The sequence below is a fragment of the Spermophilus citellus genome (genome assembly GCF_964194105.1).
Source record: "Spermophilus citellus genome assembly, chromosome: 1".
NCBI lineage: Eukaryota > Metazoa > Chordata > Mammalia > Rodentia > Sciuridae > Spermophilus > Spermophilus citellus.
In genome coordinates this window covers 149,766,675-149,789,277 of record NC_138182.1, presented here as the reverse complement: position 1 = coordinate 149,789,277, position 22,603 = coordinate 149,766,675, and the positions used below count along the sequence as shown (strand labels likewise).

At 40.9% G+C, this 22,603-nt stretch overlaps 1 long non-coding RNA gene across 2 annotated transcripts in view; it reads right to left on the bottom strand.

The window, feature by feature from the left end:
- The window catches only part of LOC308657027, a 37,585-nt gene that overhangs the window by 8,252 nt on the left and 6,730 nt on the right, over positions 1 to 22,603 (bottom strand). The window contains exons 2-3 of one of the 2 annotated variants that reach the window (XR_014023840.1): positions 19,871 to 20,036; positions 18,680 to 18,806 (exon numbers count right to left, since the gene is read on the bottom strand). This is a non-coding gene — a long non-coding RNA (uncharacterized lncRNA). Of the gene's footprint in view, positions 1 to 18,679; positions 18,807 to 19,870; positions 20,037 to 22,603 lie in introns of those variants that run through there. The other variant, XR_014023839.1, reaches the window with a different exon arrangement.

Here is a 22,603-nt window from a genome sequence, read left to right as displayed (position 1 = left end):
ACCCAAAAGACCTAAAAAGAGCATACTACAGGGACATAGCTACATCAATGTTCATAGCAGCACAATTCACAATAGCTAGACTGTGGAATCAATCTAGATGCCCTTCAATAGATGAATGGATAAAAAAAATGGGGCATTTATACACAATGGAATATTACTCAGCACTAAAAAATAACAAGATTGTGGCATTTGCAGGGAAATGGATGGCATTAGAGCAGATTATGCTAAGTGAAGTTAGCCAATCCCTAAAAAACAAATGCCGAATGTCTTCTCTGATATAAGAGGGGTGACTCAAAATAGAGTAGGGAGGAAGAACATGAGAAGAAGATTACCACTAAATAGGGAAGAGAGGTGGGAGAGAATGGGAGGGAGAAGGGGAATTGCACGGAAGATGAAAGGAGACCCTCATCGTTATATAAAATACATATATGATGGTATGAGGGGGAAGAAAAAAAAGAGAGAAATGTGTCACAGTAAATTGGGTAGAGAGAGGTGATGGGAGGGGAGGGGAAGGGAGGGGAGGGGGAATAGTGAGGGCAGCAGAATACAATAGACACTAGTATTGCTGTATGTATATACGTGGCTATATAACCAATGTGATCCTGCAATCTGTACACGTGGAAAAATGAGAATTCATACCTCATTTGAATCAAATGTATGATATGTCAAGATCATTGTATTGTCATGAGCAACTAATAAAAATAAATAAATAAATAAATAATACATTTGGGGGGTGGGGAAAGATTGGGAGCCATCTCACCACAAAGGCATGAAAAGCTAATTTTGGCTTTACTATAAATTACTGCGATTTCTAAACTTGTTTGGAATGCCTGCCCATGCCTTGAATTCACCTATGCCCAGCTTTCCCTGACCAGATAACAACCCTCTCTGAAACATTAGTGGCCCTCATAGATTCTGGCTTTCCCTGGCCAGATAAGGACCCTCTCTGAAACTCTAATGGTGCCTCATGAATCCCATGCTGAGATCTACTATCTGCCTTCTTGTTATGCTTGTCAAAAATTTGTTATCTCTAAGTTCTCAAACCCCCTGTTTGTGTGACTTTCTGGGCTATAAAGCTGTGCTCCTGGAGAGCTGGGGCTGTCTTTTGTTCCTGTGGTTTTTGTTAGGAGAGGCAGCCCAGCTGGTCGAAATTATAAGCTTGCTTTAATTTGATTTCAATTGGAGTCAGTGGTCTTTTCTTTGCATCGTTGGTCTAACATTGGGAAAGTATCAATGTTATCAATGTGTTGCCTTCTTCCTTACTCCCTCTTCCCAGGCCACACTATTTTGGAGTTTGTCATTTTCCATACCTTACAATTTAGTAAGTCTTTAAAAAATTAGGTTGATGTTATTCCCATAGCCCTAAGCAATCCTTAATCTTAAATCTACACTCCCAAAGGTATGACTTAATTCAAAAGGTACCAAACAAAGGTAGAAAATTTACATCTCAAAGACAACTTTGTCTAAACATCATTTAGAAGGGCATAGGCAAAGTTCCAGTGAAAAGAAATGTCTTAAAGATGAGGCTTGCAATGCAGACTTAAGTTGATATCTTTTCCTATTTTAAGAGTCTATATGGGGCTGGGGCTATAGCTCAATGGTAGAAGGCTTGCCTCACATGTGTGAGGCACTGGATTCAATCCTCAATACCACATAAAAATAAATAAATACAGATATTGTGTCCATCTACAACTAAAAAAATTAAAATAAATCATACTTTGAAGAACTCTTATTGCAAGCCAATTTAATAACAAGGACACTATAAGGTCCTTGCTTAGCATCTGGTTGGCTGTCTTAAGTGACAGCTACCATTTTAAGAAAAAAGTTTTGCTTTCCCACCCAAGGGCCTTTCTGGAAAGGCTCGCCACCCCTCGTACCCCAACCCTTAACCACCACATTAGGACCCTCCTGGCTCTGATTCCTGAGCCTGATCCATAAAAGTCCCAGAACCCAAGCCTGTTTTGCCTCCCTCTGCTATAGGGAGATGGCCTTTATTTTGTCAGCTCTGACAAATAAACTCTCATGTCTACCTGGTCTCTTCTTTCACTTCTTGCTTACTTGTCTCTTGTTCCTCACTTTCCCTTCATTTTGGTGCCAAAACCCGGGATTGGGTTCCCTGGTGTGCCTGCTCCCCTCTTCAAGGATCACTGAACCTCCCGGACCCCAATCTGAATTCCACTGTGGGACCAAGCCCTCCAATCTGCCGAAGGTCCTCTCCGCACCCACCACCAGATATTCCAGGTAAGACCCCTGTCTCCAGCCAACCTAAACAGCCTACGGATCCTGGGAAATGACCGTTGGAACGTCCAGCATTGCCAGGATTACCCTGTGGTCGGGAGCACCCCCATCCACCACTTTCACAGCTACTTCTGTCGACAGGGTTGGGCAGTGGCAGCCTGTGAGCGAGCGGCAGGAAAGAAGGACAAAGGGGCTGAGGGGACATATAGGTGGTCTTTTATTTGGGCCCTGGGTCTTGAGAAAAAACCACCGAGGGCAATTGGAAGTTGTTCCTGATGAGGCTACCTCTTGGCCTTAGGTTTATCTCTATGGGCTTCTGCCACTTCTAGAGACAAGGTTTTGTTGTAGGGACAAACAAGGCAAGGCACCAAAGACAGCAGGAAACAGTTTTATTTGGCTGCAGCCAGGTTCAGAGGGTACAGCTTTTGCTGTAACAAATCAATCCCCTGAACCCTGAGTTCAGGGAGTTTCGGAGTTTTATACCCAGCATATAAGAGGAGGGGACTCAGAAGTTCATAGTCTGTAGAAGTTCACATAAAAGCAGCTTTTTCTTTCACTGTTCTGGGCAAGTTAACTCTTCAAGGACAACACATGAGAAGGGGAGAGCTTCTTCTCCCCTTTCTTCCCCCTGCCAGCTGTTACCATGGAGACCATTTGTAACATCTTAAAAATGTAGACATCTCTGTGAAGCCCAGCTCAAGGTCAGAGGCTTTGTTTGCATATTTCCTCAAAGTACCATACTGGATACATTTGTGAAAAAATAGTAAGGGATGTCCAGCACCTGGAGTACTGGTATCTTGTCAGCCAGTGGCCAAGTAAACAGGGCAACACGAAAATAGGGAGTTTATCTACATTGGACTCTTTCACAGAGACTCTTTTGCTGACAGTCCTAAAATCAGCCATAGTGAAGAGGACTTTTCTGTGGAGAAAGGGGGTGCCACTTTAGTTTCACTAAGTGCCTTGCTAGGCTGGCTTTAAACTCACAATCCTCCTGCCTCAGCCTCCCAAGCTGCTGGGATTACAGGCATGGGCCACCATGCCCAGCCAGAATATTTCTTAATAAAAAATTTTAAAATCATCCCCCTAAAAAAATGAAGATACATATTGTCACAAAAATATTAGACTGAATATTTTGGATACAACCACAATGCCTATTCTATAATATTTTTCATACAGTACATCATTGGTTTGAGGTGTTTAAAATCATTTTATCACTAAATATGGTGGTGCATGTGGGCTCTCTCATATGCAGTGAGGAGGTCCATGGAACAGGATAGAGGAGAGTAGCTAATCAAGACTTCCAGAGACCAAGCAGGAAGCAGGTCTGATTTTATTGCACAATTACCATATATATATTCTCAGGCAGTAGCCAAACAGATTACAAGCAGCCACCAGTACAATTTCTGCTAAGTGTCCTTGCAGCGACCAATTGAGGAATGGGCCATGGAGCAAGCACAGGGACTGCAACACGTGGCCTCACACCCAGGGGCTATGCCTACTGGGTAAGCCGCCTGCCACTCACGGGCCTAGCATGCCTAGCACACCTAGCATGCAAGGAGTAGCCTGCCACTCAGACGCCATTATGCCATGTATGCAGTACTCCATGCACTTGTCTCCACATGGGTGCATGCCTGTTACCCCAGTGGCTCAGGAGGCAGAGACAGGAGGATCACAAGTTCAAAGCCAGCCTCAGGGGGCTGGGATTGTGGCTCAGTGGTAGAGTTCTTGCCTAGCACTGGCGGGACCCAGGTTCGGTCCTCAGCACCACATAAAAATAAAGGCATTGTGTTGTGTCCATCTATACCTAAAAAATAAATATTAAAAAAAAGAATAGAAAGCCAGCCTCAGCAGCTTAGCAAAGCCCCAAGCAACTCATCGAGACCCTGTCTCAAAATTTAAAAAGGGCTGGGGATGTGGCTCAGTGGTAAAGCAACCCTGGGTTCAATCTCTGGTACCAAAAAACTCATTTTATCTATTTTAACAGGTTTAATTAGGCAATGAGGGGCTGGGGATGTGGCTCAAGCGGTAGCGCGCTCTCCTGGCATACGTGCGGCCCGGGTTCGATCCTCAGCACCACATGCCAACAAAGATGTTGTGTCCGTGGAGAACTAAAAAATAAATATTAAAAATTCTCTCTCTCTCTCTCTCTCTCTCTCTCTCTCTCTCTCTCTCTCTCTCTCCTCTCTCTTTTAAAAAAAAATAATAATTAGGCAATGAATTTGTAGAGGTCAGAATAAGAAAGATTTGAGGGGATATACAATTATAAATCTCCCTCACATGGCTGGCTCTGGCATAGTCAGGGACCCCCACAAACAGCAGGACCCCCTTTGGACTAAGGAATAAAACCTTTCCAAGGCAATAAGAAAGCAAAGCTAGCTCTCAGTCCTATGGGGCTAACAGTAATACCAGAAGATGAGGAGTTAAAAGGTGACTCCTAGGCTATGAGAGGGGATGAGAGGATAGGAAAGTCAGCTCAGCCTTCTGAGATAATGATGATGATGATGATGATGATGATAACAATGACTTGAACCGAGGGGCACTCAACCATGGAGCCACATCACCAGCCCCCCTTTTTTTAAATTTTATTCTTTATAAACAGAACAATTTTCTAGCAAGGACTATTGTTTCCAGCCCTCCTTATTTTTGTTTTGTGTTTTCTGTTTGTTTGTGTTTGTTTTTGGTTTTTGTTTGTTTTGTTTTGTCGTTATCAAGTCAGTCATCATTAACTCAGACTAACAGCCAGACAAAAGAACACATAAAACAATTACCTTAAACCAGAGTGCATTTTCAGATACATAGCCCATGCTGCACTATGATAATAAATCTTTTTTTATTATTATTTGTGATGAATTTTTAGCTATAAATAGGCCAGAGAGCTAAAATTCTGCATAAGGGGTACTGACACAGAAATAGCACTTTCCATTTTTATGCAAATCACAACAGAAGTCTCCAGAAACCAACTGGGTTTCTCTTAAGTACCTTATATCCTTCCCTGAATTGGCACAGCAAAGTTACAGAATCCAAACTTCCCTTTCAGAAAAATGGCAGAAGCTCAAAATGACTCAAAAGAACCCAAATTGACTTTAAAAGAGCCAATTTGACAAGGAGAAGGAAGGGTAAAGTACGGAGTGCACTATCAGGGGGAACTTACCAGGGGCCAGACTTCAAGGCCCAGAGACCACAAATTTCTCTGTTTCACCCAATGTTGGTTAAAAGCAGATGATGCCATCCCAAAGTAAAGAGAAAGAAATAGATCCTGAGAAGAATGTACTTTTGGATCCAGGTGTGGTCATACACACCCAGCAATTTGGGAGGCTGAGGCAATAGAATCATTTACCTTGCACATGCAAGACTCTGAATTGAATCCCCAGTACCACAAAAAAAAAAAAAAAAAAAAAAAAAAAAGAAGAAGAAGAAGAAGAAGAAGAAGAAGAAGGAGGAGGAGGAGGAAGATGAAGAGGAAGAGGAGAAGAAGTCTGGATAACAGATAAGCTAAATATCCTAATCTATTCTTCATACAATGTATATGTGTATCAAAATATCCCACTATGCCCATAATGTAATTTAAAATAAACTTTTTAAAAGAACAGTACAAGGACAGAGTTATGGGACCCATTTGCCCAACTGGGTTTTCATCTTGCTTTTGGTCCCAGGCCTTCTTTTTATGCCCCTATTTCTCCTTTTGGGGATGGGAATGTTTCCTTTGTGCCACTATGTATTTAATATATGTGATTTGCTTATGATTTTTTTTCCTAAAAGCATACAACACAGACTGTATAAATGAACACTATCCTATTAGTTGCTGAGAGTCCCTGACCTTTGAGGACTACTTACTGGCTTTTCAAGTTCAAATATAAAAGCACTTAGTGTACCAGTCAAAATCTAATTACATTGATAACATGTTACATTAATGCATACCTGTTGAAAAGAGCTGATTTTAAAAAAAATATATTGTTTTTAAAAGGAAAAATGGCCAGGAGTGGTGGCTCACCCCTGTAAATCCCAGAAGCTCAGGAAGCTGAGGCAGGAGCATCAAGAGTTCAAAGCCAGTCTCAGCAACTTAGGGAAGCACTAAGTAACTCCGTGAGACCCTATCTCTAAATAAAATACAAAATAGGGCTAGGGATGTGGCTTAGTAGTTAAGTGCCTCTGAGTTCAATCCCTGGTACTAATTTGAAAAAAAAGAAAAAATGCACTACTTTCAATTCTTTCAACATGTTTTAAGATGTCAAATTGTGTGAATCCATTACTTTATATAGTTCAAACTTTCAACAAAATATTTTGAAATGGTACTGAAACCTAATAACATCTAAAGAAATGGGCCAGCGTTATCTGTGAAATAGCTTTCAAGCACATAACAGTATGTTTTCCCTATGAAAATCCAGAAAATGTGCTCTATATTTAGCTTAATGTAAATATTTAAAACCTCATTTAACAATGCTATACAAATATATAGTGTTTTGGCATTTAAATGTGAGCAGTGCTACCATATAGGCAATTCTCACAAAAAGTTTCAAAAACAAAAGATTGATCTGGGAATGGTTAACTGAGAAGGAAACAAAACCATATACCTAAGTCCTTAGGTTTAGAATTAATCCTCAAAAGATGGCATATTTGAGAACCAGCTTTTTGGGGGAGAATTAAGTTTAGGTTATAAATATCTGTATGTGTTTTAACACTCAGGACCTTTTAAACTTTAAAATTAAAAATTAATTTAATTTAACTTCAAATTAACCAAAAGTTAGTTTACTTCACACAGAAAGACATTTCCGGTGAGACTGAAAATGCAGTTATGGGGCTGGGCTTGTAGCTAAGTGGTAGAGTGCTTGCCTAGCACGTGTGAGGCACTGGGTTCAATCCTCAGCACCACATAAAAATAAACAAATAAAATAAAGGCATTTTGTCCATCTACAACTTAAAAAGAAAGAAAGAAAATGAAGTTGTGATGCAGTTCTGGTAAATTCAATTACCAAAGCATTAAAACAAAACAGGAAAAAGGAAGGAAACAATTTACCACTTAAATAATTCTGCTCGAAAACTATTTCTCTTCCCTCTCTTAGAGCCCTTAGAAATATGTACTAAAGTAGAAGCCTGGCCCCGCAGCTCAGGAGGTTGAGGCAGGAGGATTATGAGTTCAAAGCTAGCCTCAGCAATTTCGCAAGGCCCTAAGCATTTTAGCAAGACCCCCATCTCTAAAATATAAAAAAGGGCTGGGAGTGTTGCTCAGTGGTTAAGCACCCCTTGGTTCAATCTCCAGTATCAGAGAGAGAGAGAGAGAGAGAGAGAGAGAGAGAGAGAAACTTTGAAGGAAGACACAGCACTGACCAAGAGAATGTCAAGCTGGCTCTCGGAAAAAAAAAGAGAGAGAGCTAATTTTATTCATGTGAAAGTGTTACTGGAGTTTAGGACTGTTAATTGGCTTTAGATACCTTTCAAAATGTATTTTTCCTTTCCTGGGTGAGCATAGGAAAGCTATGAGTTAAGGTCCCTGGAGTATATTTGCCCTTTCAAGGAGGGGCCTGACTGTCCTACTGCCCCCTCAGAAGTTTTACTCTTATCTTAAGGGATGCTGCTTTTCATGGGGGTCCTTGTCTCATTGGTGGGTTTGAATTCTTAACCTATGTGACAAAGGACCATGTTCAGAAATGCCGTGCCACATTCCTTCTCTTACCCTCATCTGCATCATCAGATAAGGAATGAATTTTCACCAGAGTCCTAGGCTGCAGGCCTGACTCTGAGGATCCAAAAAATCAGGTCCAACCACTCACCCAAAAAACCAGACAGAAAAGGTAATGGTGAAAAGCATGAAAGGAACTTTAGTCTGTGTAGCTATACCAGGAAGACAAGGGAACACAAATCTGTTTTAAAGGGCCTGACAACAGCTTTGAGGCTTTATAGAAAGGAGAATGAGGGCAAGGGTTGGAGGTTTGCATAGATGGTGGTATTCACACCATCTTGATCAGATGTGGTCTGTTCTATCATTATTTCAGGATGGGGGAGGGGGTTGTTGCGTTAAACAAAATCAGTTCCTACAAAAAATTACAGTTAGATAAGAGGATCTCTAAAAGAATGTGATGTACTAAAGAGCAAATAAAGAGGGGGAACCGGATACTTCACTTACTCCCAATCCTTAAGAAAGAATCTGAACAGAGTGACCTTGGCTATAAAGATATGTACTCACAAAATATCTGAAGAAATCCGCCTATGCAGTGGACATGCAATGTATCCTCTATATATTCCCTGAGCTTGTAGGCATGATGCAGCCCTCCATTATATCCCAGCCCAACACTGCCAAGGAGTAATCAAGTAATAACATGTCCAAAACCTCTTCATTGAGCCTTTCAAGTTCTTCTCTTTGGGATTGATAAAAAATACACCAGGGCATTTGCAGCCCTGAATTTGAACAATTGGTGTCATCAGCAGGATCCCAGAGAGAAACTTGTCCAGTTGACTCTGGAGTTGGAAAAGGGCATGGAGTCTGTGGGTAAAGTCCCTGACTGGCCACAGCCTCAATGTTGTTTTCCTGTTATTATAGAAATCACATTCAGCAAGAAAACAAGCACCACTCAGAGGATTGGAGAACTCAAATGTATTTATGCCAGCAGACCTAGATGAGCTAGCACTCTGAAGTTCTGGGCCCTGAGCTGAGGTCACAGTAGCCTTTTATAGGAAATTTGACATAATTTCTTAACCATTACAACATTGGTGGGTTTGAATTCTTAACCTATGTGAGCAGGGACCATGTACAGAAATTTCACGATAAGTAGTTCACAGGTGCAGAACAAAGGCAGTAAAACACTTAGGAGTGTTATCATGAAGTGGCCTTTACCACAGGCAGCAGTAACTCAAGATGACTTGAGTTTATCTCCCTAATTGCTATATTTCTAAGAACTAAGCCTGTTATAGACAGCAGTTAATTGGCATAGTAATCTACAATTTATGCTAGCAATTAAGTGATTTAGCTACATTCCTACAGAATTCAAAAAGTTACAAAGTATAAGAAACTACTCTTTTCACAGGCATCTGTTGAATCTCTGGCCTTGAAAGCCTGGCAAGGTGTGTTTACACTTCAAAAGAGAGTAGTCAGACTCCTAGAGACAGCTATTTATGATCCTTGGTAGGGACCCAGGGTTAATTAGGTTTCCTGGAGAAAGGCTGAGAGAGAGAGGGAGGAAAATTAACCCTTTCCCCAGGCATTGGTTCTTCATCATAATGTTCTTATAATTTCATTTTATAACCAGATCTGTCTTCTCCATCACAATATTGAAGGAAGACATAGCACTGACCAAGAGAATTCAAGATGGTTTCTCTATTGGAAGGGTGGAGACATGCTGAGAATGAAAGAGGGGTCCTGCACATGTTGGATGCAGCATCCAAAGAAGTTGCAGTAAAATGAAAGAAATCCAAGTAATCATGGAAAAGCAAAAGGAGGCAAGGCCCCTGCTGTGTGCATTAAAGTGAGCCACAGACTGGGAACTAGCAGCTCAGGCTCAGTTCCATGGAGTACAGGAAGAATTAACACTAGACAGAGATGCCCCTTTAGGGAAGGCTAACAGCAAGAGTATTATTATTATATTGCAGCACTTAGAACTTGCAGATGAGTCTTCAGGTCTGCAGGTCATGGCACACCATTAAGCCATACTAAGGAAATATCACGGGCCCAGAGTCTGTACTGGGGCATTGATGACTAATAAAACTGGGACCCTCAATCAAAGAATCCACTCAGGGAGTCCACTAGTTCCAGTGACTCAGAAGTCATTTTTAGGTGGAAAATGAAAATCAAATGGAAGCTAGATTTATAATAGTTCAAAAGTTAAGGACCCAGCAGGAGCAGCCTGAAGATGTAGATCCAGATCTGCTCTCCACTCCAGAGACATATTTACATACCACCAGAAGACCTTGTACCCCCATAGATCTGGTGCAATGAGGTCCAAGTTCAGGCAGAAAACAAAAGTGTACCTGCTTAGCTTCTCTGCTTGGAGGACACTGGGGCAGATGAGATAATGGTGAATGATATAGAATTGTCTAAAATTACTTTGGTAACTGCTCATCCTGCTTTACGCCAGTGGCACTGGTGAAAGCATAAGGTCATTACTAGCTCGCCTGCTTCTTGCCACTCACGATGCTTGGCCAAATTCAAGAGCTATTTCTAAGCAAAGAAGCAAATGGGCCTCTGTGAAAAAACTTCAGAGCTATTTGCAGAAAGTGGGAGTGAAACAGACCATGTATGTGCAGCCTATTCCAGCACCGTACAGTATGACTTCTACTGCCAGAATGAGGGATGCAGTGTTACATATGGCCCTCCATCCATTCATGGTGCCTTGGAAATGATATCATCCCTGTTAGTAGGGCAGCCCCTCCAGCAAGCAGTGTAACTGATAGCAGATCTCAGAGAGATAGGAGAACTGTGGCAAAAAACAGAAGTCCATAAAAACAGCCCAAATTGGAAGGACTTCTTCAAGTCTCCCATAGAAAGATGTGAGTGAATTTAATAGCAGCCCAAGAAGATGGAAGGAAAATATATAAACAACCTAATGCTACCCTGATACAGCTATAGAAGCAATTGCCAAAGGACAAGAGTTTCAGACCTTACCTCTCAATAAGAAAACAAAAGGGAAGATAATCAGAAAAGTAGTATGGACTCCCACTCTAAAAAGACAAAGACAACCCTCCCCTATTAGGAGATAGAATGAAAGCAGAGCCCAAGGATTCCCCTGAAGAATCTTTGAGCTCTTGGGCATGGGACAACTAGGGAACAGGTTAAGGTTCAGAGATCTGAGCCATACCTCTGGACAGGGGCCCTATATAGAATTGATAATACATTGGTGTGGGAAGCCATTCTCACACGTGATTGGGCCACCTCCCTGACTGGGTGTGAGGCGCTCAGACCAGCTGTGTCAGAGCTTTCCCCACCCTTTCCAGGTGCGAGGGCTTGTCCGTGTGGGGGGTGTGACTGACCATTGACCTGGAAACCAATCACTGATCCTGACCTTGGAATGCTGTCCCCCTTGACCTTCATTGGATGGAATTTTCCCCTGAATTTTTTGTTCCCCAATAAAAGCCCTCTCTCTGGCGTGCTTCTTCCTCTCTCCTGCTGGTCTCTTATATAAACCTCGCTACCGCCAGGTGGCTGGAGAGCCAGGAGAAGTTGTCTCTTAGCTGGGCAAGACAACGGTAAATTGAGTTTCATATGTCTTTATTTTGATCTCACTAGTTAACTTCTATGTTTGGAACCTCTAGCAAGCGTGCTGGTCGCGCGGCAGACATTGGTCTTCAAAAAACATTCTGAGAGTAACAGCATTGGTGGACATGGTGCTGAAGGTAAACAGATGGTAATCCTGACAAATTCTCAGGCAAGTTAAATGCTATGCATAGATGCAGGGGTGGGGGTGGGGGTTAGTAGAGTTGACTCTGAGATTTGGATGCCTGCCACCCTATCCCTAACTGGTGTTCATAGCCCCCTTTCCTAAATATATAATAAAAGTGTTGATAATCTTGTGGAGTGAATGCCTACAAACAACAACAGGGGAGTTTGTTTTCAGTGACAGAATATTAAGCACCTGTCAGCTGTAAAGTCAATATTAAAAGGACATGCTACGGCTGGGGTTGTGGCTCAGTGGTAGAGTACTTGTCTAGTATGTATGAGGCACTAGGTTTGATTCTCAGCACCACATATAAATAAATGAATAAAATAAAGGTCCATCAACAAATATATACATAATATTTTTTAAAAAAGAGGACTTGCTAAACAGTCCCCCTTTTGTTTTGCCAGGACCCCAAGAAATTGTTGCCACCAAACAATATCAATTCCCTAGTGGCCATCAAGAGATAACAGAGACCATATATGAATTGGCCAAGTAAATATAATTTGATTCACCCAGAGTCCTTGAATACCTCTTTGTGACCTGGTTTAAAAAAAATGGGGGGCTGGGGATGTGGCTCAAGCGGTGGCGCGCTTGCCTCGCATGCGTGCGGCCCGGGGTTCGATCCTCAGCACCACATACCAACAAAGATGTTGTGTCCGCCGAGAACTGAAAAAATAAATATTAAAAAAAAAATGGGATGGAGCTTGGCACATGGCTGCAGATTACAGGGTATTAAATAAGATGGTCCTTCCACCTTATGCTATGTTCCCCACATACCACCATTCAAGAAGGGCTCGGCACCCAGCTGGAAACATATTATTGTTTATTAGACCTTGCCTTCTTTAGCAGAGCTATAGCCCTAGAGAATCAAATACCCATTTACCTTCAGATGGGAAGGCTGACAATGGATGTTACCTCAGAGATAGCTCCATTGCCCCATCTTGTGTCATGGTATGGTAACAATCCAGGTAGGGACCTCCACTAGTAACAATGTTTATTTAATGATCACATCTGATTCTCTCTCAGTGCTCAGAAAACGGTACCCCCAGCCATGCTTTTGACTCATTTACAAGAAAGAAGGCGGACCTTAAATGCTGAATAAGTTCAGGGCCCTGATTTGCCAGCAAAATTCTTGGGTGTTGTTTAGTCATGACAAAGTTTATATCTCAGTCCATAACAGATAAAGTTCACGTGTTTCCACTTCCCAATACGGTAGAGCAAAAACAACAATTAGTGGAGATACTGGGTTATTGGAGGGCTTTCATCCTTCATCTGGTTTAGTTATTATGACCTCTATATAATTTGTGTAAGAGTGATATAGTGTGGGACTGGACTGATTGGCACACTGAGGCTTTTAGTTAAGCCAAATGAACAGTACAAAAGGCACAAGCCCTTGGGACATTAGAAAACTACTGAGCTTACCATCCGTGTCACTCCAGATGACTTTGGATGGGGCTTATGGCATTGGATTAAGAGATATAAGACCCCCATTGGATTTTGGTCACAGTTATGGGAGGGGGCTGAAAAATGTCATAGCTTGTTGGAAAAACAACTGTGTGCTACTTACACTTCCCTTCTTGCTATGGAACCCATCACCAGAGAAGCATCAGTCAAGGCTGCACAGCTGGTGAAGATGACTGGAGGACATCCCAGCAGAGGAAATTGACACTTGGCTACATCATATATTAAAGCATGAAAGAGAAAAGACCATGTGGGCAGCTGTGACATGCTGGGGGCTGCACATAAAGATGTCTGACATTGTTGCTGCATGCCAAAACTTCCTTTCCTGCTCATAGTGCTATCCACAATGACTGGATGCCACTGAGGTACATAATCAAGCAAGATGACGTCCCTCTTTAGTGATGGCAGACAGACTATAGTGGCCCTCTCCCATAAGGGCCAAATATGCATTGGCTTGTGTGGAAATGGTTACAGACGTGATGCAAGCTTTCCCCAACAAAAGAGCCAATCAAAAGGCAACAATTCAGGGACTGATCTGGCTGAGCACAATATGTAGAATAGCACAAATAACTGAAAGTGATCAAAAACCCATTTCACAGGCTATAACATACAACAGTAGGCTCAAGACAGGGAAATATTATGGATTTTTCACAATCCAATAGGTGCTAGATTAATTGAAAGAATGAATGGCCTGCTGAAACAAGCCTTTAGGAACTGCAGGGATGGACTGCTCATCTGCCTGAGGCACTGAGGACACTAAATGAAAACACCTAGAACTCAATGGCCTGCAGTCATATCTGTTATGCCTATGGCAGCCAGAACTACGGTTACAGATAAAGAATACTCAGACTGAACATTTTCTTAAACCAGCGTGGAGTACAAGTAACAACTTACTGCTGCTGGCTCTCAAGATGTCACACCAGAAGCAAGGAGCACTGGTGGGCCATGGACTGTACAAGTAAGCGTACCATGATTTGCCTTCCTGACCCCTTGTGGGGCAAAAGAATGTCTAAATTTAAAAGTAAAGCCTACTGTGTTGGGAACCTGGCCCTCACAAATACAGGTGATGTTACTCTCTGGTATCATCACTGAGGAACATTGTGCATCATTTTATGGCAGTTACATGTTCCAAGGTGTTTTATTCTTTTTTAAAAAATTTCTTATAGTTGTAGATGGACAGAATGTCTTTATTTGTTTATTTTTATGTAGTGCTAAAGATCAAACCCAGTGTCTCACCCATGCTAGGCAAGTGCTCTGCCACTGAGCTACAACCCCAGCCCCATGTTTTATTCTTTCTATATTTGTGAGGTGCAAATGGATAGACTTTTCTGGTATACTTGCAAGCCTACAGTGCAGGCTATTTTACTAACAAAGGATCATAGGGTAGCCTGTACAGTGCTTCATGGAGCTAATTTGTCAGTATTGGGCATCAATTAACATTTGTCGTATTCTCTATAGGTCAGCAACAAGTAACCTATTTTTGGACTCAGCAATGGAAGTTGGAGTTTTGTTGTTGTTGTTTCTTTCTTTTTCTTTTTTCTTTCTTTCTTTTTTTTTTTTTTTTTTTTGGTGGGGTTTCTTGGGTTTTGTTTTGTTTTGTTTTGGTGCTGGGGATCAAACTCAAAATCTTGTGCACGATAAGCTCAGACCCTACCAGTGAGGTATAACCCTTGCCTCAGGCCAAGGTCAATTAACATAATAATCCTTTAACCAAAAAGTAACCTGACGTTAACACTAATCATTTATTTTCCTATTGTTCTGTCTCCCAGTCCCAAGTTTATAAAACAACAAAGCAACTTTTTGTTTTCTTTTTTCTTTCTTTCTTTCTTTTCTTTTCTTTTTTTCTTCTTTTTTTTTTGTGTGTGTGTGTGTGTATGTGTGTGTGTGTGTGTGTTTATGGTGCTAAGGATTATTCTCGGGAAGCTTTCTACTGCTAAACCATATCCCCAGCCCAGGAAAAGTAACTTTGAAGCTGGGAGTGGTAGCACAAGCCTGTAATCCCATCAGCTCCCGAGGCTAAGCAACTCAGTGAGATCCTATCTCTAAACAAAAATACAAAAAGGGCTGGGGATGTGGCTCAGTGGTCAAGTGTCCCTGATTTTAATCCCTGGTACCAAAAATAAAAAAAGTAACTTTGAAATGGCTAATCTCTTTTTACTCTGCTTCTGTTTTTTTGTTTTGTTTTTATTGTTGTTGTTGTTTACCCTCTCTGTGTAAAAGATATCTCTGGCTGCAGGTGTAGCTCAGTGGTGGAGCATATATGCCAGATGCTTGCCAGAAACACCACAATAAAAATCAGACACAAGTCACTCTAATCAACACAACTTTTGATCCTTAATGTCTTTTTGATACATCTATGTTCATCTTTCAACAAGATGTATGCAACCCATAGTCTATAACTTTTTGAAACATTTGACAATGGAAGTGCCAATCTGTTTGAGACCCACATACTCTCCCTTAGCAGTCATATTTTTTTATTTGTTCTTTTTAGATATACATGACAGTATAGTGTATTTCAACATATTATACATACATGGAATATAACGTATTCCAGTTAGGATTCCATTCTTGTGGCTGTACATGATGTGTAGTTTTGCAACTTGATTTTCTACTATCCAGAAAGTCATGAATTTTATTTGTCATTTTTTGGACCAGGAGAGCAGCAATACCAAGGATTGAACCCAGGAGTACCTAACCACTGATCCACATCCCCAACCTTTTAATTTTTTTTTAGACAGGGTCTCACTAAGTTGATGAAATTGGCCTTGAACTTGCGATCTTCCTGTCTCAACCTCCAGAGTTGCTGGGATTACAGGCACACACCACCATGCCTGGCTTCTTTATTTAACATTTTTTTAAATATTTATTTGTTTAGGTGTAGATGGACACAACACAATGCCTTTATTTTATGTGGTGCTGAGGATCGAACCCAGGTCCCACCCGTGCTAGGCAAGCGCTCTGAGCCACAATCCCAGCCCTATTTAACATTTTTTAATGGTGAGAAAAATATCAAAAGAAGGATAGTATATTGTGACATGTGAAAATTAAATGAAATTCATATCATAGTGCCCATAAACAGCCACATTCACTCACTCATGCATTGCCTTTGCCTGTTGGAGTTGGGTAGTTACCCAAGAAACTGAAAATATTTTCTATGAGGCCCTTTCAGGAAAAGCTTACAGACCTCTGCTTCAGATACAGATTTCAAGATCTGGACTTTTATGGAGGTGTTTGGGGAGGCACTTTAGCAGAGGAAGCGTGGTCTCCAAAGGTCTTCACTGCTCCTGTGCTCATGGTCTCTTCCTCCCAAAACCCTACCTCCAGTACACCTGAGCACTACTTGGGCAGCCACTGGAAGACAAGAGAGATACCCACTGCTTTCCTGGACTGTTACATATACTTCTATTTTAGGGGCTGCTTCTCTAGACTATCTCCTTTCTCTGCCTACTTTGAATGCCATGAATCAAGTCCCTTAGGGTATCATCTCCCACTGGATCCTCACCCTAAAATCTCCCTGGTACTGCTTTTACAATGTTTATTCCCCTGTGTGCACTACCCCAAACTCCATGGGAGTGCTGCTCACCCTACATGCACTCTCAGATCCTTTCTGGGTACTCAAAAGCAGAGATGGCAAATAGGGGCTCTTGGTCCCAGATGCTGGCACTCAAGCAGCCTCTGTCCAGATCCATGGGTGTCCTCACCATTCTTCAGGGTCAAGTAGAGAATTAGATTACAGCTTCCATCTCTTCAGATGAGAACTTTTGTCTTAGTTCAATTTGCTGTAACAATATCCTGGATAGTTTCAACAATAAAAATTTATTTGCCAGCATTCTAGAGTCTAGAAGTCTGAGATCAGGGTGGCAACATGATCCAGTTCTTGGTAGGGACCCTCTTCCTGGTTTATACCAAGTTGCCTCACAAGGTGGAGACAAAGAGAAAGCAAGCTCTCATCCTGAGGTAGCATAGAAGAAATAAGGAAAGGTAGAAAGGAAACAAGGAGTGAAAGAAAGAGAAACTATAATTTTAAATCTAAAAATTCTATGAACATCTTCACCTTCACTTTCCAGATCTCCTTTTCTTCCAGGCCTAAATTCTTTAAAGGTTCAATAAATCAAAGAGCACTGCAAATTACCTAGCATCTATATACCTTGTTAGCTTACAGAATGTATTTTTAGATTAATTAAAAGCCTAGGGGCTGGGGTTGTGGCTCAGTGGTAGAGCGCTTGTCTAGCATGTGTGAGGCACTGGGTTTGATCCTCAGCACCACATAAAAATAAATAAAGGTATTGTGATATATATATATATATATATATATATATATATATATATATATATATATATATATATTTTTTTTTTTAAGAAGCCCAGAGAAAAATATTGTTAAAGCCCATAATATACATACAGTTGAAGCACTATCAATTAACTAGATAACATCAACATGAAGATTCTGAGAAGAACCAGACCTCTGTGACCCACAGTGCGCCATAATCAAAAGAATCAAGCTCATTAAACTGAGACCACCCCCACATACCTCTTAGGCTCACCAGTTAAAAAGTTTTGTTTTGTTTTGTTTTTTAACTTTAAAAGAAACAGCAGGAGGCTGTAGGATGACAAGTTCCAGACCAGCCTGGACAATTTAGCAAAACCCCGTCATAAAATAAAAAATAAAAAGGTCTGGGGATATAGCTCAGTAGTAGGGTATCCCTGGCTTCAATCCCCAGTACTAGAAAACACAAAAACAAAGAGACACCAGCACTTTCATAATTCACAGGTGTGAGGCTCATCTCAGTCCAGACCTCCCTGACCACCCTTGGATCTGGTGCACTCCTCTGAAAATCACTTGCCCCTTTATCAAAGGGAAGCCCGATGGCTATATCTTTGACCCACACTTCTTTTGCACTGTAGTCATTCCTTGGTATCCATGGGAGATTGATTGATTTCAGAACCCCCACTCAATCATGGATACCCAATTCCAAGGATGCTAAGGTCCCTTAAGTAAAATGGGGTAGTATTTGCATAGGACCTACTTACATCCTCCCATGTAATTTAAATCATCTCTAGATTAGTTGTTATATCTAATCAAATCCAACAGTGATGTAAACAGCTGTTGCACTGTAAAGTCTGTACATGTTCTGTACAGATGCAATTTTTTTTTCCAAATTTTTTTATCTTAATCTGGTTGAAACTGAGGGTTTGGAACCTGCAGATACATAGGGCCAGCTGTATTTGGAAGAGTTCCAACCCTTCTGAGGCCTCTTGGACTATTTGGGTAATCTGGTGAAAGTTATGGACCCCTTCTTAGAATAATGTTTTTATGTGCATAAAATACATAGGTTAAAAAAATAACCCAATTATATTGAAATTTTTACCAAAAATATTGCTTAAGCCACCATGTAATATAGCTATAAACAAGATCTAGCAGCATATCTAAAAATCATCATCATTTTTAACTACTAAGAGTCATAAATGATTTTTTTCCCCTTTAGTGTATATGGTACTAGGGATTTAATGCAGGGGAATTCTACCACTGAGCTGCATACTCAACCTTTCTCCTCCTCCTCCTCCTCCTCCTCCTCCTCCTCCTCCTCCTCCTCCTCCTCCTCCTCCTCCTTCTTCTTCCTTCTTCTTCCTCTTCTTCTTCTTCTTCTTCTTTTTTTTTTCTTTTTGAAACAGGGTCTTGCAATGTTGCCCAGGCTGCTGTCCTTCCAACTTGCAATCCTCCTGCCTCAGCCCCTGGAGTCACTGAGATTACAAGCATGTTTATCACCAACTCAGATAATAATGTTTTAAAGTATCTACAACAAACTATTTGATGTGATATGAAAACATTTGTGATTTCTATTAGTAATGAAGGTCCTGTTGATTTTATGTGTTTTGTAACTTTCATTCATAATAGAAGATTCTGTTTCAGTTAATGACTAGGAAAAAAATGTGTTCTATTACTTTTTCCCCATCCAAGTTCACCTAGATCTTTCCTCATACCTGTTATTCATAGCCCACAGCCACAGAGATAAGAGAATCCTCACCCAGCCCCTCTCCCCATCCCCCCCCCCCCACCTCCAATTCTTCCATTCCTCCTTCCAAGGTCTGCATCTCCAGCATTGCAGCCAACACTTACTGGCAGTAGGTGGTGCCAAAAACAAGATGTTGTTTCTTACTGCTGAATTAGAGAAGTTATTTATTTATGCAAATTTTAGAGACAGTCTCACTATTGTCCACGTTTGCAGGAACTCCTGAACTCACATGAACCTCCTGTCCCATCCTCTCAAGTAGATGGGACTACAGGTGCATAACCACACTGACTTGAAATGGAGTTTTGTAGAGCTGGCAGAATTTGGTAAAAGTTATAAGCAGGGAGGTTAAGACTGTTGATGTGGTTGAAGAGCTTGTGTGATTTGCACATGACTATATTAAGACATAACTAAGAGTGCTTTCATGTAAATGATTGTATTTTAAGTGGAAAATTGTGCATTAAAATGGGACATTATCTACAAGGCATCTATTAAAAGAAGGTTTGGAAGGATTGAGTCTGTATACACATCCATTCCACACACAGACAAGGGCAGAAGGTACAAAATGACTGGTCCCTGCATTGGGTATAGTTCCTCAAAGGAATACCCAGACTCAGGACAGTAGAAGATGAGGTCTCCACATTCACTTATTAACTTCAGGATTTCTCTTAGTTCTCTACACCCCTTCCCCAAGAATATATATATTTTTTATTTTTTATTTTTTTGTAAATTCTGGGCCTGTCCAAGCACCTCTTTGGGCTCCACTAATGGGCTTGAGCACATATAAAAGAATACCTTTCTGATGTACTGGCACAAGTCAGTGTGAGGAGTCCTGACAAGATTGTGGCAGCAATCCTGGAGACAGATGATGGTGGCAGTGAAGTTCTCTAGGGTTTCCCATTGGGCATATGGGTTGAAAAACTCAGAACCTGCTGGCACTGTTTTTTGAGAGAGGAGACATCTGAAAAGAATGGATTGAGATATGAGGAAGCCATTAATTTAAGTGTAGAGTTCAGGAGCTTGAAAGCCTTGAGAGATTGAAATGGAAATGGAAGAGGAAGAGGAAGCTATCAATATCATATTTCCAGTCAAGAGATGTCAAAGAGATATCAGCATTCCTGTGTTTACCGCATTACTCAGAATAGTCAAGAGAACTGTCCATCAATAAGTGAAGGGATAAATAAAATGTTGTATATATATACACCATGGAATATTATTCAGCCTTTTAAAAAAAAAAGAAAATCACTAGATGCAGTAGCACACATCTATAATCCCAGCTCCTTAGAAAAGTGAGGCAAGAGGATTGAAAGTTTAAGGCCAGCCAGAGTAACCAATTGAGACCCTGTCTGAACATAAGAAAGTCCTAGGGATGTAGCTAACGGGCAGAGTCCCTCGGGTTCAATCCCCAGTATGGGGGCAAGGGGGAGGCAGAGGGAACATGTCCAGCACCCCAAAGTTTCTTCGTGTCCTTTCCAACTCAGTTCCTGCACCACCTTCCTCCAGATAACAATGTTTAACTTCTATCATGATAGATTAGTTTTGCTGATGCTTCAATGTCATTTGTACAGAATAAAGACTCTTGTGTCTGGCTGTGTTTGCTCAATAGTAATGAAATCCTCCCACATTGTTTATGAGCTCATTATCATTGTTGCAATTATCCCAAATATAACTCTACATGATTTTATTTATACAGTATAATGGTGGTAGACATTTCAGATGTGAATTATTATGAGTAAAGCTGCTAGGCAAATTTCTGCACACATCTTGTCTTTTGTGTATTTGTTTCTGTAGACTCACTCTGTCACAGGGCAAGATACACTTTCATTAAGTCTAAGATTTGGCATACCTAATGCCTTTCTTCCATTGTATATAAACATGAGGCTTGGGGGGGGTGGAAATGTATATAAACATGAGGCTGGGGGGGTGGAAATGCAGAAGAACCAATTTGAGATGTATCTTTCATAGATTTTAAGCTGCAACATGAAGAGATGGAAGGACTGGGTTTGTAGCTCAGTGGTATAGTACTTGACTACCATATGTGAGGCCCTTGAGTTCAATCTCCATCGCCACAGGGAGCATGGGAATGAAGACAGGTGATTCCTTCAGGTATTAAGAAGATCAGGTTGACGATTATTGTTTTTACAAAATTTAAAGTTTTTATAAACCATAATTTTATAGGCCTTTTGTTTTTACTTTTTAAAAAGTACTTGTTGCCCAGCAAGGTGGTGATCGGGAATACTTTTGCCTGTGAATACTTTAGCACCATTTGTTGAAATGGCTTGCAAGGCTGAGGCACGAGAATCAGAGTTCAAGTCCAGCCTCAGCAATTTATCAAGGCCCTAAGCAAGGCCCTAAGCAAAGCCCTAAGGTTGGTTGGCACCATTGTTTTTTGGCCTGCAACTAGACAGCACTGTTTTGAAAAATAAAAAGGGGTGGGGAAAGTAGCTCAGTGGTTAAGCACCTCTATGTTTAATCAGTGGTACCAAAAAACATAATTAAGAACTAACTTTTTTTAAAAAAAAATTTAAATTGTAGATGGGCACAATACCTTCATTTTATTTATTTATTTATTTTCATGTGGTGCTGAGGATCAAACCCAGTGCCTCATATGTATGAGACAAGTGCTCTGCCACTGAGACACAATCCCAGCCCCAGGAAGTAACATTTTATCCTTTTATCAAGAGTCATGAACACATGGGCAGTTTTTAATTGTGGTGAAGTCCTTCTCCTCTTCCTCCTCCTCCTTCTCCTCCTCCTCCTCCTCCTCCTTCTCCCTTCACTGTATTCAGCTATATGTCTTGAAGATTTTGTCCTATTTTTTTCTAAAAGTTTTATAATTTTAAATTTTACATTAAGTTTGTGATCTCTTTTGAGTTAATTTTTGTATAAACTATAAGGTTTTAGTTGATGCTATACTTTGACCTTTTTAAATGTCCTCCGAAAGATCCATATATAAAGGCTTCGTCCCTGGATGGCACTATTGGGAAGTTGTGGAACCTTTAGAGGTAGGGCCTAGTGAGAGATTTTAGATTATTGGGGAAATGCCCTTGAAAGGGATTGCGGTACCCTGATCTCCTTTCTCTTTTGCTCCAAGCCACATGTAAATCTTCCTCCATTGGGTATTCCCATCAAAATGTGCTGTCAAGTTGCAGGCCAAAAAACAATGGTGCCAACCAACCTTAGACCGAAAAACTCACAAAACTTTCCTCTTGTTAAATTGATTATCTCAGGTATTTAGTTACAGTGACAGAAGGCTCACTAATACAATTGAGGCTCTTTTTTATTTTAGTTGTAGATGGACATAATACCTTTATTTTATTTATTTATTTTTATGTGGTGCTGAAGATCTAACCCAGTGTATCACATGTGCTAGCAAGCACTCTACTACTGAGCTACAACTCCAGCCCAAGTTTCATTCTTTTGTATAGAGCTGTATATCCTTTTGCCTGTGAATACTTTATCACCATTTGTTGAAAAGGATATCCTTTCTTCATTGAATTGCATTTGCACCTCTGTCAAAAGCTAGTT